This window comes from Zosterops lateralis, assembly GCF_965231275.1.
Source record: "Zosterops lateralis genome assembly, chromosome: 3".
In the NCBI taxonomy this organism is placed as follows: Eukaryota; Metazoa; Chordata; class Aves; order Passeriformes; family Zosteropidae; genus Zosterops; species Zosterops lateralis.
The window spans coordinates 81,966,470-81,985,904 of record NC_139764.1 but is presented as its reverse complement, the minus strand read 5'-3'; positions in this window follow the sequence as shown (position 1 = coordinate 81,985,904).

The window sequence follows — 19,435 nt, the reverse complement described above, 5'->3', positions numbered from 1 at the left end:
TCAAGTTTTATCTCAGGAAAAGGTGTGAAAGTACTGATACCTCCATGTCTTCTTTTGTATTGAAAACTGCTTCTGAGTTTTTTAGAGTGCTTTCCTTGAGATCCCCTGAGCACCACAGTCACAGGTGTTACATCCCTTTTCACCAGTACTCTCCTCAAACTGCAGCCTTTGGGGCTAGAAGCTCTGCTCCAGTGAACAGCACATGGAAATGATAGAGACAAGAAATACATTTTTAATTTTGATACTTACATTCTGCTTACAAACGTGGCAGTAATTCGCAGAAATATCACGACCAAATGCATGTAAATTCTTCCCAGTTCCCCACAATCATGAATGATTAGTCAGACCTAGTAGTGTTGCTGTCACTCCTCAGAGAAGGTCTTCAGGTTTCGTAGGTTCTTTTATCCCAAGGGTAGTATTCTGCAAGCTGACAATTGTGGAAAGACCTGTCTTTCCACCTGTAAAGAATGATAGGAAGTGGGTAAAAGAGATGCTAGATGGTGGAACAAGGAGTTAAGGAGTGTAATGTATTCCATGAGGCTGCCTGGATCTGTTTAGAGGAAACTACTGAACACACAAGGAAGGTACTGTACCTTGAGAAGTGTTACAGAGCAGTGTGTGCTGGAGAGAGGCTCTCACAGAAAATCCAACTTGATCTCTCTAAAGCTTTCCTGGTGACAGGCATATGCTCATCTATGTCTGCCCTGGAACACGCAGGCCATGCTGTTGCTCTGAACAAATGTGAACAGAAACAGAAGTGTTCAAACAATAAGATGGTGAAAATGCATATCCAACTCTGCAAAAATATTGTCCTGGGGAATTATTACTGTGTGCTTCTCTGGGCAGGGACTTAGTGTCAATTAAAAAGTGCCTGTTGCAGGAAGAATTACTCAAGTCTAGTTATTTATGAAGAGAGATGATAAATCTGTGTGCAGGTTTGAGCACATAAAAATCTAAGACATTGTAAGATATGTATTTGACTGGTTCTCTTCAACTAACACCACATTTCTAACATTCACCTTAGATTTTTATTCCCTGTATGACTTTCTCTCTCAATGACATTTCGTTTTTCATAACCTTTGCTGTCTAAAATTTAAATGCTCAGTTTAAACAAGTCATTACTCTCCTAAGGTCCTTTTTAAATTGGTAAAATTAACATCCCCTATAGATGCTTTAATCCCATATATTTTACAGAGGGTTAGGCTATAACAGATACCAGTTTTTGAGATAATAAAACTGGAAGAGAATACTACTTTCACTTTTCTTGGCTATATATATTCCTCTTAGAGCATTATGAGCATTTTCTGTGATGTGTTGGGTTTTGTTCTTTGTGACTTAACTCCCTCTGGGATGACTAGTTTATCTGTAAGCATGAGATTTGGGGTGATAGTACTGGATAGCTGAGCAAAAGAATGATCTTTTGCTGAAGGAAAGTGAACTTTCCAGAAAAAGGAAAGGTTTGCGCACACTATTACATTGCAGTTTCTGTTGGTGCTTTCTTGGTTGACCTGTCTGTTCACAGAATGGCAGGACAGTATGGCTGGGGTAGGAAGGCACCTCTGGAGCTCATTCAGTCTGCCCACAAAGGGTTAAAAAGAGCAGACTGTCCAGTCTCTTGTCCAGTGAAATTTTGAATATCTTCAGACTTTATGAAGGAAAGAAATACTTTTTTTTGAGTATATATATACTACTGGAATGCTATCTGAGCTGACAGCCACCAAATTTCTACTGCTGATTCTTTCAAATGGTGAAGTTATCTGTTTTCATCATTTCTATCTTTGTGTTGCCTTGGACCTTCATTTAACACTATTCAGTGGCAGGGGCACACTTAAAATGTTGTTATTTAATGTATCATGCATTGAACAGATCTTTACCTATCAGCTGCAGCTCCCTGCTGGATTGTGTTTTGATTTTGGAATTAATTTAGAGCTCATGTCATAAAAATATTAGAACATCCAAACCAAGACTAAATTTTATTTAACAGCATTTATGAGAACTTTTCAAAGCAGTATGAAAAATTAAGAAATATATTTTATTCTTCCATGCTGCAGGGAAAGTAATTATGTTAATTGCATATTGTGTATAACATCAGTTATAACTTATGAAAGACTGATTTGTGTGTGTGTGTGCCCACATTCTCACACAGTGAAATTTGTTTAATAATATCTATGCCAAAAAACATAACTTGCACTAATTTGTTTTTTAAAATTATGTATTCAGCTTCAAGGTGAGGTTACTATTGAAGTAAGGTTACTAATATTACAGCACTATAATAAAACCCCAACAAATATTAAATGTATATCTTCCTTATTCATAGAGCCTAATTAGAAAGCTCTTTATTGGTGTGAGGTATAATATGTCCCTGTAATCCATAAGGATTACCCTTTGGAGCTTTTCTTTAAACTAATATTTGCACTCAAATGTACCTTGGTTTAATTTTGTTATGAAATATTGACAGCGATGTAAAGGACTTTGTCAACCTAGTTAAAATCAGGAATATTTTCTTCTAGTTGAGGGCACATGGAAGTACCACATACTGCAGAGGACAACGGAGTGGTATGGCTGGAGGGTTAGGCTTTTGAATCCAGCCCCAGAGCTGAAGAAGCAATCATATATTGGTTTTAGAGAAAAATTGTTTTGCATGTCTGCCTTCTGGAAGCTCCTCTTTTAATAGTCCATCTGATTTGAAGGTACTGACTTATAGCATCACAACCTATTTCAAAAAATCCCTGTCACGTTGTAAAACATTGCAGATACATCTAGGTGCATGAAATAAGCAGTATCCTCTCAGCATAACCCCTAAAGCAGATTTGTTCATTTACACTGGTGCTATCTAATGAGTAGTGTGATATAAATTGAGGTGCAGTTGCCATTTCCACATTAGGATTGCTATCTGTTCCTTTCAAAATCTCTTCATTTGCTTTGAGGCTTATCTTGGCAATCCATAGAAATACTTGTTTAGTTGATGAAGCTCCCTGTGCTGCCAAGAGAGAAACATACACAGTAAACAAAACACCTTGTTTAATTTAGTTAGTAGTAGTAGAGTGAATTTGCCTTAAGAGATGTCTTGCATCTTAAAGAAGGAACCTTATGGCACTTATCTAACTTCTAGATGTCAAAAGTGAGCTGGTATGAATCACAAACTCTAAAATATAAAATAGATAAAGAGATGTAGTATTATGGTTCTTTCCTATTGATCATGATCACAGATTTTTTTCAATACAGAAAAGATGCATAGGTGTTTTCAAGCTTCGTCTTCCAGCAGGGACAGTATTCCATCATCCACATATAACAATTACAAATGAATTTAAACATGACAGCTAAGGTTGCATTTCGTCCCAAAATTGCTGTGGAGAGGAACACTTATCTGTATGGGCATCACAGCACAGGACCAGCAAGGAGCTCATGAGACTTTCAGTAGGTTCTTCTGCTCTGTGACAAGGTGGCTGGATCTTGGTCATTTTTGTCAGATGTTTGTTTAAGCAGTTCTCAAGAATTTTTCAGTGCCAGAGCCTCAATAGCTTCTCCAGGTTGATTCCAGTGCTATACTACACTTAACATCAGAAAATTTTTGCTAGTATTTAGTATAATCCTCCATGATAATTCAAATCAATTATTTCTTCCACAATCCACCACTGCCATGACCAATTATTTTATTTCTCCTTTCAGCAGCCTTTCATGTATTTGAATAATGTTGCAAGGCTCTGGCATGTTTTAATTTAAATGACCCTTTAAGCTTTCTTTATAGATCACGATTTCCTGATTTCTTCATTGTTCTCGTAAGGATTCTGTTCAGCTGGTCCACAATTTTCTTGAAGGACAATGCCTGAAACTAGAGGAGATGAGTCCTTTCTAATGTTGATCAGAGAGAAGGGATTACTTCAAGTGTTTTTCACTATATATTTTAGATATTTCAGTACAATAACAACTTTTTTCCCAAGCTTGTATATGAAAATGGAAAAATATGAAGAATATGATGCTGATAAAGCTGAAACCACGGAGAAAGTTCCCTCATTTTCTGAAACCCTTTATTTTTGTAGTATCAGGAGCTATCTAGCAGTTAATGGAGACATTAATAGACAGATATATATATAAAATGCAATCATGAAATTTCCATTTCAAAAACAAGTTTAGACAGTTGATATCTGTTCTTTGGTTGTGATTACTTGACAGTGGAGCCAAACACATTTGGTTTCTTTTCCCCTGTATAGCGGGCAAGTCCTAAGCATTAGGAATTCAAGCATGCCCTCACTGTTCTGCTTAGTATCTTGAACTGTGACTTGGGCTCCCTTCCTGAACGGAAGTGCACTGCTCTCATGACTACTGCTGACATTAGCTGCCAGACAAACTTGGCTTTAGTAGCTGTTGTTATGACAGTAAAAATTATCAGAGTCTAAATGAGATAAAGGATTTATGAAGTATATAACTGGTTAATAAGAAATAAGTATCAACATGAGATCAACATGGCCCAGCAATGTGCAGTTGTAGTTTGGAAAGCCAGCTGTATCCTGGGCTGCATCCATAGCAGTGTGGCCAACTGGTTAAAGGAAGGGATTCTGCCCCTCTACTTCTCTTTAGTGAGATCCCACTGGCAGTGCTGCTTCCATTTCTGGGACCCCAATGTAAGGACAAGAACATGTTCAAGAGAGCCCAGAGGAGGGCCATGAAGATGATCAGAGGGCTGGAGCACTTCCCCATGAAGACAGGTTGAGAAAGCTGGGGCTGTTCAGCCTGGAGAAGAAAATGCTCCAGGGAGCACTTACAGTAGCCTTCCAATACCTGAAGAAGGCTAAAAGAAAGCTGGAGAGATATTTTTTATGTGGGCATGTAGTGATTGATCACCGAATAGGAAACTGAAAGAGGGCTGGTTTAGATGAGATATTAGGAAGGAATTCTTTATTGTGGGATAAATGAGGTATTGGCACAGGTTGCCCAGAGAAGCTGATGCTTCCCCATCCCTGGAAGTCGTCAAGGCCAGGTTGGATAGGGCACTGAGCAACCTGGTTTAGTGGCAGGTCTCCCTACCTGCGCCAAGAGGGCTGAAGCTAGATCATGTTTAAAGTCCCTTCTGACCCAAACTATTCTGTGATCAAGTCAGAAGCCCTTCAACCTTTCTCTGTTTTGTGAATAGTAGTTTTGACCTTTGATGGATAAAGGAAGAATCAGTTGTGGAGTCCACCCTTCAGATGCTACAAAGATCAATTCCATCTGTCCCCACAAATGCTTTGGAGCTGTGGTTGCATGCACTCCATGGCCGATGGAGTTTGAATGTGGTGCTACTATGGCTACTGCTCCTTTCTGGGCTCGTGAGAGTGGGCATAATGGCATGCTGTGCTCTCGTTGAATAATGAAGTCTTCCAAGGCATGCTGCCTCTGTTGTCTGTGCTCCCCAACAGAAAACAAAATTTTCAAGTCCATATTTGGAGTTTTTAAACCATATTTTGAAGCATGGTTATATGCTTTGGTAACTAAAATGCCTGCATTATAAATAAATATTTTTTTAAATCTCATCCCATTCATCTCTGCATATCCACATGCCATTTAGTTGTCAGTGATTTGACAAAACTAAGGTGAAATCTCTATTTTTAATTGTGTGGGTACATACAGATTAATATATTATATCAAGGTTTATATTAATAATTATAAATTGTGAGAATAATATTTAAATTTTTTACAAAAGTCTATTTTGTGCAGGTAATGGACTACATCTTCGAAAACCTGTAGATAGTTTAGAACTTTAGAACTGATAACTGCATAAGCTACAGAATAAAATAAATGGGTAAGTTTTGTCACTATTTGCCAAACTTCACATTTTTTGTGAATTCTCTATACAGTGACTTGCTCCTAAGGTGATTTTAATATAATTCAGAAACTACATTCTGTTCTTGAATATTATCTGTATCGGTCTTCATGACCCATCACTGTAGATGTGGTTGTCAGGGCTCTTTTTTAAACTAATATTTTAGCCTAGATTAATTCACTAACATTCAGCTTACTTTGTGAAAAGAATACCTAAAGCTAAAATTTGCTTTACATAGTGCCAGAAAGATTCTAGGGTTATATTTAATTGAAATAAATTCATGTTGCAGTAATTATAATTTGATGTGTCCTTTTCCTTTGAATTTATTTTCTAAGCAAGACAAGGACTTCTAAAACTAGTTGCTATTTTCCTATTTAGATAAATTATTTAAAAGTCCCTTGAATTTGATTTATGTTTGGAGCTCACTGCAACACATTCATGTTCTAAGGTAACTTTTGTAAAACTTTGCTCTGATGATGTGCATTTAGCAGACTTCCAGCTGGCAGCTGGATATATTTGAACCCTGAGCAAGATTCAGCTTCTGTGGAACCTCAGTGGTAAAATGTTGGAGTAATGGAAGTGCAACATATCCTTTTCCAACTCATTAACAGAGTTCAGAAGGTTTCAATACAGAGCTCCTGTCAGCAAGGAAGACTAAAATTGCTGTAATGTTCATTTGCTGCAGGCTCTATCTGTTGACAAAATTATTTTTTATGCATGAAAAAATGAAAAATCTAAGTAACCCATGAGGCAAGCATGGCCATTTAAGATATACATCTTACACTCAGTGTAGGAATTGGAGCTCTGCAGTGCCAGTGTGCTGTCTGCATTCCAGGGACTTTGGGCGCTTTACCTGGGCAATATATAATCTATGTGTACGTGGGCGTGTGCTATTACTCGTGTGCACTAGAAGGAATATTTCATCAGATCTGCTGTTTCTGAACTTACAGCTGATGGAACAATAACTTGTTTTTGATAAATAATCTTTTTATCATATGTAATTGATATGGTAAATACAATTCAAATTTACAGAGAGGGCGGAGTATACTTACTCTTCAACAGAAATATCTGAAAGAGCAAATTCACATCTTACATTCAGAGATGCCATTCTTAAACATATAAAAAAAGATCTTTAAAATGCATGATACAAAAATTATTTCTTTTCTTGAAAAAATAGGCAAAAATCCAAAAAACTACCACCAAGTTATAAACATCGAGTATAAAAAATATACAAAGGAAAGTGAAAATTTCTACAGCAAGGAAAGGCAATTTTTTTTTCTCTAATAAATACAATGGTTGCGAAACCCATCAAGTTGCTGTCCCACCTTTTAATTCTCATTGTCAAGACCCTGGAGCAGTCAGTAGTTAGTCTTAAGGAGCAACCTCAAGTCAGGGATCTCCTACAAGGCTTTTCAGAGCTCAGTTTGTTGTGGTGCTAGAGGAGGAGTTTGGGAGGTCAGTGGAAAGGCAGGCCAGAGGGAAGGCTGTGCTGCCTGGGTGCCTTTGGGTTTGACTCAGGTCAGGGTCCCCTGAGGGCAGCACAGACCTAGTGATGTTGATGTTTCCTGCATAACTGACCTCATTTTCCTTCTTCTGTCAGTGTACAGGCTGGGACTGCAGGGTCCCCCTGCTGACATAGGAGGACTCCTTGCCTTCCAACTCTATGCAGTGAGGCAAGGGGAAGAATGTAAATATTCTTACCCTAAGGTCTTCTGCTATAACCTGGCTGAATGCTATGAAATGTGACTTACTGTTTTTCCAGATAAATAGTGTTTCAAGGAATAATTTTTTGGGGGAGTTCTGTTTGTTTCCTTTTTTTTGGAGGAGTGGTGCTTCTTTTTTTTTCTAGAATTTCTAAGGGGTCTTAAATTACTTTTCTGTCAGGATTATCAGAGACATTTAAAATAGTAAAAAAATTGTACTTGTTGAAACTTAAATAAATGAAATGATCAGTGTTTCAGAATATGAACATCTAAAATAGTGCATTCTTGTTCAAGATATCCTTCTAATTTTGTCTTTTTTCTGAAGGAAGATAACGAAGGAAAAACAGATCTCATTTCTTCTGTGAGCTGAAATGCTGGGGTTATTTTCTAGTATTCTTTTAGCTTTCAGGGATATGGTAGCTATAGCAAGTAATCTGCTCTTTTATCCTACCATAGGCTCTGACTAACACATGTGTCCTGCAGTGTTGTCTTCGTTTTTGCCTTCACAGTTGCTGATGGCAGACAGAGTCAGCTTTTAACAGCAGTACTGTATTAACATTTATGACAGATGAGCATAAACACAGAGTATTAACAACCTTTCTCCTGATAGGCCTTTAGGTGAAATGGGGCCTTTACTTTGGACTGCTTCTACCACTCATTTCCTCAGAAATCCTAACACTGTGAGATAAAATTTGTCTTTTTTTCTTGTGAAATCTTGGACACTTGAGTTACAACATTGCAACTTGACCTTTTTTTTCCTTAGCTGCCATCAGAAAATTACTTACTGTTTTCTGCTGTAGGGCTGAACTCTGATATAAAGTGCAAAAGCAGCATGTGTAGGTATAATTGCAAAATTGAAAATGTGATTGAGGAAAAACTGGTTACACTGTGGTTGCATGCCCTCTAGCTGAGGAAATTGTCCTTTTCATCTCATGTTCACATAAGTCCCTTCCTCTGGAGATTTAAATTTGCAAATTTCAGGATGTCTTAACTTAACCGTGTTATCCTGTATTGTGTGTACAACACCTGCCACTGACTCTCTGCCACTTTATAGACTCTAAATATTCTCCAAGACAATAAAAAAAAGAGTTAAGTGCAACTTGGTTAGGGTACATTCTTGAGAAAAGAGAGACCTTGATTCTTAATTCTGCTCTGAATCAAAACATGGACTTGAGCCATGTTTTTTCACCTTCCAGGAAAGTGCTCAGGGAAGTGCTTTAATACTAATTTTCCTTCTCACTGGCTTAATGAATATTTAAATAGTCCATACAAGATGGAACAGAATCAGTGGGAGAGACTGTGAACAAACCTCTCTAGAATATCTTAGAATGTTGTAGCTAGGTCGTTGTTGAGGAGACTAGGCTTCAGATCCTGTCTGGAAACAAAAAATTGCATCTGCCTCCTATAGTTTGAGTAAATATGTTTGTTTCCTTAGCTTGCTTTTTGTCTCCCTCCTTCCCTCCCTCCCTCCCTCCTTTTCCTGCCAGTGGTACCAAATAACACTCTTGAAATACAGGGGAAAAAGTAACTTTGGGTATTTCAAATATGAATTCTCTCACCACTGCTACAGAGGAGAAGTTTTATCTTCAGTCACATGAAGGACAAAAAGGAAGCAGAGGGATAGCTGATGTGGTTTCCTAAAGGGTTATGTCAGTTTATGAGGCATTAGATTATACACAGGTGATTTTTTAGTTGAGCTCATTTTTTCTAAAGGGTATGCAAAGTTGAAGCAGATTGGGCTTTCTGGGCAATTTAAGCTGACGTAACTCTGCACTGAGGCTGAACAGTCTTATCCTCTTCTAGACTTGGCATGGTATCTTCTGCTCTCACATTAGTCATCCCACAAATGTAGTTTGAATATGACTGACTTACTTGACTTACTATTCTGAGAGAAAAGCTTTTCTTCCTTTTTCTTTTTTTTTTTTTTTTTTTCCTTCTCTGTTTCTCTGTGCTACTTCCATGTTGGTTCACCAGTCTTGCCCCCTCAATGGCTAATTCCTAGAGCCTTTTGGCAGATTTGCTGTCTTAGACTTACTTCAGTCAGACACACAGCTGGAAGGCGAGGCATAAAAGAAAAAAGTAGTTTTTAAGAAATTAATGAATGCAAAGAATGGACAATTGATGCTGGTAGAACTGCATTATAAGGCAGAGACCTCCATACATCCATCTGTGAAAGCCTTTAAAAAGGCACTACATCCCCTTTGTTTGTGTTGTAACTCTGGGGCTTGATGTATGTGCATAAACCTCAAGTCAGACTAAAATTAGATATTATTACCTTTTCCTAGATAGAAGTCATGAATCTGTTTAACTGCAGATGTTCTACCCAGGTAAAGCAGATCCCTAGGATAAGCTGACCAAAAGTAAGTTTGCCTTTCACATCCTTATTCACCATAGTAGAGTGATTCAGACTTGCTCTTCCTATCAGGTAGGTCCTGAAGAGACATCTTTTAAACAGTTAAACTTACTTTTTCACTTTGCATAATTAAAATGATTCACTACAATGCTTCTATTAGGATTCATAGTTTTTGTAGCTGATGCATCTTTAGGAAGATAAAGGTAATGTTTCAGTGTCTCTGTTCACAAAATTTTGTAGCTTAATCAACGATGAACAGTGTGAGAAGAACAATATTGCTATTTCTTAAATTATTCAGTTGTATTATTTTCCACATTTGTCTAGTACTTCTTGTACTCAAACTCGAATATCTATACCTAAACAACAGCAACTGTTGCTATAGTATTGTTCTTGTTTATAGAAGGACATTGTCAACCATAAACTATATTTCTAACCTTCTCAGCTATTAAAGGAAATAACACCTACTTTCTTTCTGCTGCAGTTGTATGATGGATATTGTTAATTTGATTTTCAAGACTAGAGTGTTTCCAGAACTGATGAATCTATTTGCATAAAAGCTCAGTCTTGTGCCTGTCATGGATGGGCTGTGTTCATTTTTGAAATAATGGATTTTGGAGGAATCACTCAGTGTTAAAGAATCTCTTCCTACACTCTTTCTGCCGTGCTTATTTGTTATTTTTATTGTGATGGCAGGCAGAGCAAGCTGGATGTTGGCTACACACTCAGGATGAGTCTGTCTGTACAACAATAGGTCTCACAACTAGACTCCTACCTCTGCTGATTCTCTACCAGTACAGAAAATTTCCAGTATTTACACAGTCTTATTGGAGTCAATGTTTTGGTTTAAAATATCAAGCTAACAAAATTCTCTTTGAAATATAACAAACATATTCAAAAAATGTTGACATTAGGAAAAAAAAATTCTCAAAGTTTACTAGACTACCTTCTGTTCTTGTTGAAGGCTTTATTTTGCAGAAAAAAATCCCCAAACCCAAAGAGTAAGAATGAAGTCTTTGACTTAGACAATTTTTTGTTTTCTTTATATGATGTGTCCTTTTTCAGTGCATTCAAAAATAAAATTGATAATCATCTAAAATGTCAAAATACTTCCATACTTTTGGACTTCATACAGCAGACTATAAGGTGTGGACAGAAATGGGGAAAAACCTGAACAGAAGGAATTTACTAGTTACTAAAGCTTGGGCCAGATTGAACATGGCATGTGAGCACAAATCTGGGGTTATGCTCTCAAGAGCAATCAGATTACTCCAGATTTGTACTTGGCTGCCTGAGATCAGCATCTCACCAAGGATTTTTTCTGTAAGTACATTGTTGTAATTAGTACTGTCAGTAAAAAAGATCAAAAATGTCAGACCCTGCAGGTTCTGATAAATACCTTGAACAACTGTAAGTCTTTTCATCAGGCATTCTCTATTTTAAAAGGAACAGAGCTGTATGGCAGATTGAGTCTGCATTTAATTTCTTTTAAGCTGTATCATAAACACAGAAACAATATTTTGAAACAATGTCTAACATTGAACTAGAACATTTCACCCTCCTTTCCTCATCAAGATATTTTCTCTTATCTTTACATAAAAGGTGGAACAGCAATTGTATGGAGATAGAGATACAGAGAGATGTACTTTTTCTCTAGTTAACTACTGTGCATGAATAGTATTTACTGGACTAGTCTAATAGTAAGTCTGCAGCATCATGTCTGAAATGATTGCTTTAATTCATAAAAATGTTCTTAAAACATAAAAATTAATTTTTTAAGCAATTTAAACACAGCAATTTCCTAGCTATATTCCTAGGTAACTGGAAATATGTAACTGCTGCATGAGCAGTTCTATTGCTCCCTTATAAAGAAAATACCCACTGGTGGGTTTTCATACTGACTGACTCATATTTGGACAGAGCTTTTGTGTCCTTGAGCTGACAAACGGTTCCATGGTCTCTTTATTCTCTTTTATTTTAACATTACAATTTGTGTTCAATTTTAGGAATTAACCAAAATCTTGCTGTGATTTTCTTCCTAATACAAACATTATGTTCTCTAAAATCTTAGTCCTGTCAAAGGCATTTCTTTCTTTAGGCCGGCCTTCATTTATTTTTTACTATTGTACTTGATTTTCCTAATAGCACAACTTTCTTGCAGCTTTTTCAGTCTTAATAGCAAACAATGATCAGCCACGATAATTTTGTTTCTCTTTCTTAGTACACAAGCAGGGGAAAAAATTTCCTCTCTTCTAGACTTCCTCTTTAAAAAAGTAATTCTTATATGGGAAACATTCCCAAGCTATAGAATTTTCCTTGGGGAAACTGATGATTCATAATAAATTCAGGTAAAAATATTGGATTGCAAAATTTCTAATACATACTGTATGGTTTTTGCATTTCTAAAAAGAGGGACGGTTCATGGTCCTTGAAGGTCTGCTTCAGGTGACTGATCATAAAGTGGATTTTTAAAAGGGAAATTACCAGCTTAGGAACCTTGGGAATCTTCTCAGGAAAAATTACCTTCTTGAGGACTGCTGAACAAATCGTGGGAGGATGCAAAAGAAAAAAGCCCTTACTTTATATATGTAACAGAATAAAATTTAAGTAAAGGCTAAAATGGTGACTGGTATCTGAAACAAAAGAGTAGGTAAAAAGGAAAGTTATTAAGAAAGGGTCGTGATGTTTGACTTTGGAAAGGTTCCTGGAGACACCAGTGAGAGTATCTTCAGTGGAGCAGAAATACTGGAAGTGAGGCTGGAAGGTAACCACATGCAGAAGAGTAAGCTCCTGCATTTGTTGTAGGCAGTGCGTCTCATGATCTTAGAGACTGGAGGGATATCTGAAATGGAATCACTGTTTGAGAAAGGAGTGCAGAAACTGGGGAATTTTCCAAAACAGAAAAAGGAAATGTTAGACAGTGAGAGACTGAGAACAGTGATGAAGGGCAATATAAGGAAAGAAGTCAAACCCATAACTGGGGCAGAAGAGAGAGTTAAATATCTCATAAAGAGTTGGAAACTACTTATGACTGCAGAGACCTGCCAGGACACGACTGAAACATATGGTGTTCCCAACTAGTCAAGTTTGAGGAGCAGTTCCTCAGATTTGGCAGTTTACACTAAGAGGATCAGCTCTTAGGTTTATTGTTATCCCCACAACAAATAAAGGCAGTTTTTCTTTCCAAGATACTATCATCGAGGAATGGATTAGCTTTGACAGAAGTCAGTTTGACAGTGGCACTCAAGTGAATATGACAGTCAAAAGGGAAACAATGACAACAGACAAAGCAAGATTATTCTTTTTGCAAAGCATTAGATAAACGTGTTCATTGGCTCATATGATGAATCAGGAAGTCTTCAAACCCTTGGATGTAAAAGCTAAGCATATTATACCTCATTGCCATGCTGTGCAAAACCTGAATCTTTTAGCAGTCTGTTCACAACAAGATGAATTAATGATTGGCAGAGAAACAAGGAACACAGAAAAATAATTCAGATAATTAAAGGATCAAAACAACTTGGCTCTGGTGAGGCAAACAAATAATTTAAAATTTTAAGGGGAAAAGGAGGATAAAAAATAAGAACAAACCCAAACACTAAATTGGAGCAAAACTAGTAAAATATGTGGGTTTTTTCCTATTTTTTTTCTTTCTTCCACTTGCAACTTGGTTGACAGAGACTTCAAAGTTTATTTCATTTACTTTGTCTAAGACAAATCGAGGATACTATACAAGTAAAAGCCTTTTAATGTGGGGTTGTTTTATCTACAAATGGTTGTTTTTATACACAACGAATGAAATAGAGTGTGTATGCAGTTAACCTGAAAGTGCAATTGAAATATCTTTTAATAATTTCACATTAAAAAGTTAGTCTCAAGGAATCTCAAGAAGATATCACAGTTGATCATAGAGCAAAACAGATTCCCATCAAATTTAGTTTTCGGTTAGAGGACTGTAAATGACATTGAAGTTAAAAATAGATATAATTACCTTGATATCTGTTTTCAGACAGCTTGGAATTCACTTATAATAAAGAGATATGTAGTAGAATTTCAAATATGTGCTGACATGAAGCCCAGTGTAGACGCATCTAACTTTCAGCAACATTGTATCTTGCAAAATTCATGCTTTCAAACTTTTCTCTTTGAAGAACACTGGAGGATTTTGTCCTGCCATCCTTTAGTTCCATCTTAACTCCTGTTATGGGAAAATGGCACTGTTGAGTCATTGAATTTCTTGTATTTCTGTTGAGAGAGCTGTTTTCCCATCGTTACTTCCTTACACCATCGGTTTGTACCTTAGAAAAATGCACCATCCTGCTTTCATTTCTGTGCTATCCAGAGATTTCTAGGCAAAACAAATGCTTTCTTGTTTTAAACTCTCTGCCTTGCAATGGACTTATTCTATTAACTGAATGTCTGCAGTGTGTTGGGGAGGGCTGCACCCTTGAGTTGTGGGTCACTGTTTTCTTATGGCCTAAGTCTTGAAAGAAATAGTTTTGTTTTGTACAAAAGACGAGCTGCCTCTTACAGCATTCGTGGGTCACCAGTGTGATCTCGGTGAGCCATCCTTCCCATCAGGTGAATTGTGGCAACGCAGAAAACGAAAGTGTCCCAGAGGAAGCCAGTAACCAAGTACATAATAACCCAAGTAAGAGGGTGTGATATTCTGGGGAAAGATATTCAGAATAAAGCAAAAAGGCTCCATAAAAAGGCTGAAGTCTTGTTCCATACAGCATGATCAAAGCACACTCAGCAGGTGGTGCTGGAGGGTGACTTGGTTCTCATGAGAATCCTAGAGCAAATAATACATACAAAGAGATAGTAGCATTGGTCTCAGCTGTAGATTTAACACTGGTTATGAAACCTAGATTTCTTTCTGATAGGTGTTTCTGTGCCCAGAAATTTTAGTCCATGTGTGTTCTCCCTTAATTGCTATTACTATCTTTTTTTTGGTTAAGAATAAATAAAGCTCTTCCTAAAAGTGCATTGACTTGCACTCTGTGTTACAGGCGATTTTGAAGGGTTTCTCTATAACATAATGCAGAACAATTTGAATGTGAATCTGATTTTTTTCCAAATTTGGAAGTATTTGGATCTCAGTTCTGCATAGCTACTTAACGAAACATGGAATGACAGAAAGTTACTAAAATGAGACTTGTTTTTTTTTTTTCCTTCGGCTGTCACAGATCAAATTACAAGTTATGAGTGGGAAGGAGGGGAGAGGAAAAAAAACAGAATTGTGATATTAGACCTTTGAAGAAAGTGGAGTGTTTCTGACAGAGAAAGTGGAAGAAGTTTAGAGACAAGTTAATGAAAAAAAAAGATTATTGGGTGGTAGTTTCTCTCTCAGTATGTGCTTCAGTTGATCAAAAAATGGCTTGCAGATAGAGGCTGTAAAGAAAATCAGTAATAGTGACCATAAAAAATTGATTTCTCAGATATAAAGAGTGGCTTTGGTCCAAAAATCAAATTGAATATTAAATTATAGAAAGCAGTAATATAACAAGATAATTGCCAGTATGTTCAGATGAGATAACACAAGACTATTCATTTAGAAAATTACAAAAGTATATCGAAAAACACTTTTAAAAGTCACTTTTTTATTGTCTAGAGGGAATAAAAACATATTTTAAGAACATTGCCAGATTTCTGGCATAATTTAATAATCGCTAGATAACAAAGACCTTGCATAAAGACTTATTTAAATTCCTACTGCATGGATTTCTTTCAAAATGACTTAAATTATCAGTATTTAGTGGTTTTATAAGTTTTTGCTTTATAATACCTGGAAGCAGATACACATGGAACAACAGGAACACTTTGGGACAGAGCTCAGGATGAGATTGAGCTGAGACCTGGTGAAGGTATGATGAATGTCATGACTACAGCAGGCTGAAGCCATGTGACTGGGATGAACAATCTCCTGACGTGGACCAACAGATCTGAAGAGAGTGGTGTTGCCCCATCTTGCTGTAGCCATAGGATTTGTCTCTTTTTAGCAGTTGCGCCAGGATGATGCTGGGGCTGGAGAAAAGGGCGGATAAAGGAGGGCCAAAAGAGGCCCTGTCACTTCCTGTCGCTGTAAATCTGCCTCCAGCACCATAGCTGGGTGAGATTCAGGTACCTGAAATTCAGAATCTACATAGATACTCTCTCTACATCTAAGTTCCTTTTTTAATCAGTGAAGATCAGGCAACAGCTAGCAGAATATCTGCCCCGGTTTCTTTGGCTGCACTGCTTTTTCACAGTATGGACATTAGCCTGAACACTCTTCTAGGGCTCTTTTGGATGGTTTGTGTAACGCTGCCTCAGTGTGTCAACTTTTCAAGTGAGCTTAATGCATGTAAGCAAGGGACACTTAAAGTACAAGGCATGATGTTTAAAGGCAAAAACCAGTTATTTGTTGAATGTGTGCAATAGATAGTCAAGACTAATGAGTTCCTAGGGTAGGCACTACGATGATTTTCATTTCCACTAAGCTGACAATGAGTTTTCATTGGTCAGAAATCATAAGTCAGGAAGAGAAGAGTGGGCCTCTGGTGTTTACTGAATGCTCTGACCCTTGTTGCTTCTAACTTGTCATCTTCTGACTCCCTGGTGTTTCACTGAAGCTTCTATATGTTTCCTGATTACAGTTTTTTCCCTTGAGTTGTGGTCAATACACATTCTCACAGCTCTTCCTTATAACTTAGCATTATCTTCAGAAGTCTGAGCTATGCAAAGGCTCTGTCAATAGTAGACCTGAGGAGCAGGTGGACAGACAGCTGAGGAGATAGGCAGGAGGAAGGAAACCTCTAGGTGACCCAGGAGAAAAGACAGGCAGACACTGGTCCTATGGGGAATTGCACACTCTGTAAGCCAGGCAGAACACTGGAAATGGTTTTAGGTGTCAGGCAACTGAATTAAGTCCTACACAGGGTAGATGTAAATGCCCAGTGCACCTGCAGACACTTTCATGTGGATGCCTAATTGTAGGGATCTGAATCTTAAAAGGAATTGTGCCCTAGATGTCTAGCTGAGAACAGCCACCCAGATACTCGATAGCATAAATTGAATTTAGGCTAATGTCCTAGGGTGACTTTATGATGCTTGTATCCCTGATTTTCTGTTCTGTTTATGCTGGATATTAAGTTCTGTGCATTTAAAACTGGTTGGAGAGCAAAGAGGGGCAAAAAAGAGGAGACTAAGAGTAAGATTTTCTGTGAAGAGCCTATACTCCAAAATCAGTAACTCAATCCAACACTTCTTGTCTGTCACATTTTAGACACTGTTTTACTTGATGTATCAGACTCTGCCTATTTCATTTATTTTGGAGATGCTGGCTATTCATATATCAGACTAGCATTTCCACAGGCTTTCTAGGATAATGAGAAGTCATTCCACTTTAGGCAGTGTATAATTATTTACCTTCTCTTTCTGACTCCAGCAGCTGCTGTCTTCCATAGCTCTGGCTTTGGGGTTGTTACTAGTCAAACTGTATTTTCTTCTTTATTTTGCAAAGATGTCTTTTTATTATACAACTACTATTTATGACGCTTGCAGATGCCAGTAAAAATCCCCCCCCCCCCGCCCCCGCGTAAAATTCTAGGTGCAATGGATGTAGAAAAAATATGCATGGGGGACAAGACAGATGTGTCAATTTTGTTTCCATGTCAAATACAAAAAAGTGGGTTTGGGGCAAAAAACAAGAGGAGTACTGTAAGTTCCTATAACTGTCAATGGAAGAAGAACATTCACAGGGAGCATCTTGCTCTTCAGAATTAATGCTCAATGCATCTTTGTACTGAGTTGGAAGGAAACCAATAACCAATACATATTGAACATGACTAATTTAAATTTAATTAATTGCATATGGGATTATTTATTAAAAAAAAAAGGGTAAGTCTTTGTGTTTTCTGAGTTGATGACCTAAGGTGATCCTTTTAATTGTTTTGTGTAGGTTGCAGAGATACGTAATTAAACACTCTGACACAGAGTTACATTTCTTGCAACTCAATGGAAAACAGTAAGTACTGAAACAAAAAAGCTTAAAAATATGTAAAAAACTGTTCAAACCCCTGACATTAGTTCCACTGACTGCTAACAGGAAGCAAATTGAATTTTACACTCTCAGATAAGGTACAATATGAAAAATATAATACTAATTAAGACTAGACTATTTATAAATTGCTGAGGAAGTCATGCAGGAACCTGCTGCCTGAAAAACTCTTGATGGTTTAGTTCCTTTCCACTATTTACTTTCATCTGCACAGGAAACAAGGGTGCAGGGGCTGTTTGTCTGTAAATGATACTTTCATAGAATCAGGTGTGCTCGTGCTTATACTGAACCAAGCAGAGAGATGTGACTGAAAGTCTAGAGTCCTTGTGGGAATTTCAGGGGTTCTATATCAGTCTGAGCAGATGCTTCATTACTTTTTGGTAGTGCTTGCTTTGTACTGTCTCCAATTCGTTTTCTTTCTCCTCACAGCAGCACTGTCTGTGTACTCAGGTTCCAGAGAATGGAGCCTGCCCATCAAGGTATTTGTTTATAAAATGTGCTTCCTCCCACCCATGTCATACATGGCAGAACACTATTTACAGTATTTCACCCTCCCTTATTTGTGAGTCTGATTATATTAGAGAGGTAATGAACAATGAGCAAGGAAATAGATTGTCACAACAAAGGAAGTTTTTGGGGGTTTTCTGTCTTTTTAATTTCCAGGAAATAAAAAAATCTTGATTGTAGGTACTGTATGGTGTAGTATAATTTTGATAAAATACCTTTGTCTTGCTGCAGGGGAGGTTTTTTCTTTTTACTTTGTGTTGGCCCACCAGAAACACTGATGTTTCAGATGCATCTGAAAAGAAAGCATGACCTTGCAAGCCAGTGTGTAGCCTTTTCTGGATGTATACAAGGATGTATACATTTTTAAAGAAGCTAATACAGAAGATCACAAAAAAGACACTGTGTCTTATAATGAAGGTGAACCAGAAGTTGGCTGTCCCTGAAAACCTATGGAGAAAAATTCTTTCATATATTTGATTTGAAAACTCTACATCACAGAAGAGTAGCTAAAATTTGGAAAGATGTTCACAGACAGCAAAAGTGCAGCTTGACAGCTCAGTTGTAGACCTGAGACATTATTCTCCCCTGCCTGCCTCCCCTGAAGCTGAAGACCCACTGAAATGAAAGACAAGGACATTGTCACCTTTTTCCCCTTGCTGGGTTGTGTGATACAGGAGCCATGAAATATGAACTGGAGACCAGTTTTAAAGAAATGAAAGAAATATTATGAAACTCCCTGTTGCAGATCTACATCCACAGCCTGTCCCATTCTCCTCTCATATCCATTTCCCCATCCCTGTGACATTATCCCAGAGAAAAAGCATTTCCAGTCATGGAACTGATTTCTGGTGACTTACAATTTTTATTTGTGTTATTTACAGAAGAAATTGGTTGACTCAGAACAGGCACACAACTCTAGTTTGATGTTGAAGTACAAAATTTGAAAGGAAGGCTGTTAAGCACTGGGGGAATTTTTTTTAATTGTGAAAACTCCTTTGATTTTTCTTTGTAAGAAATTCTATGGGTTGTGGCCA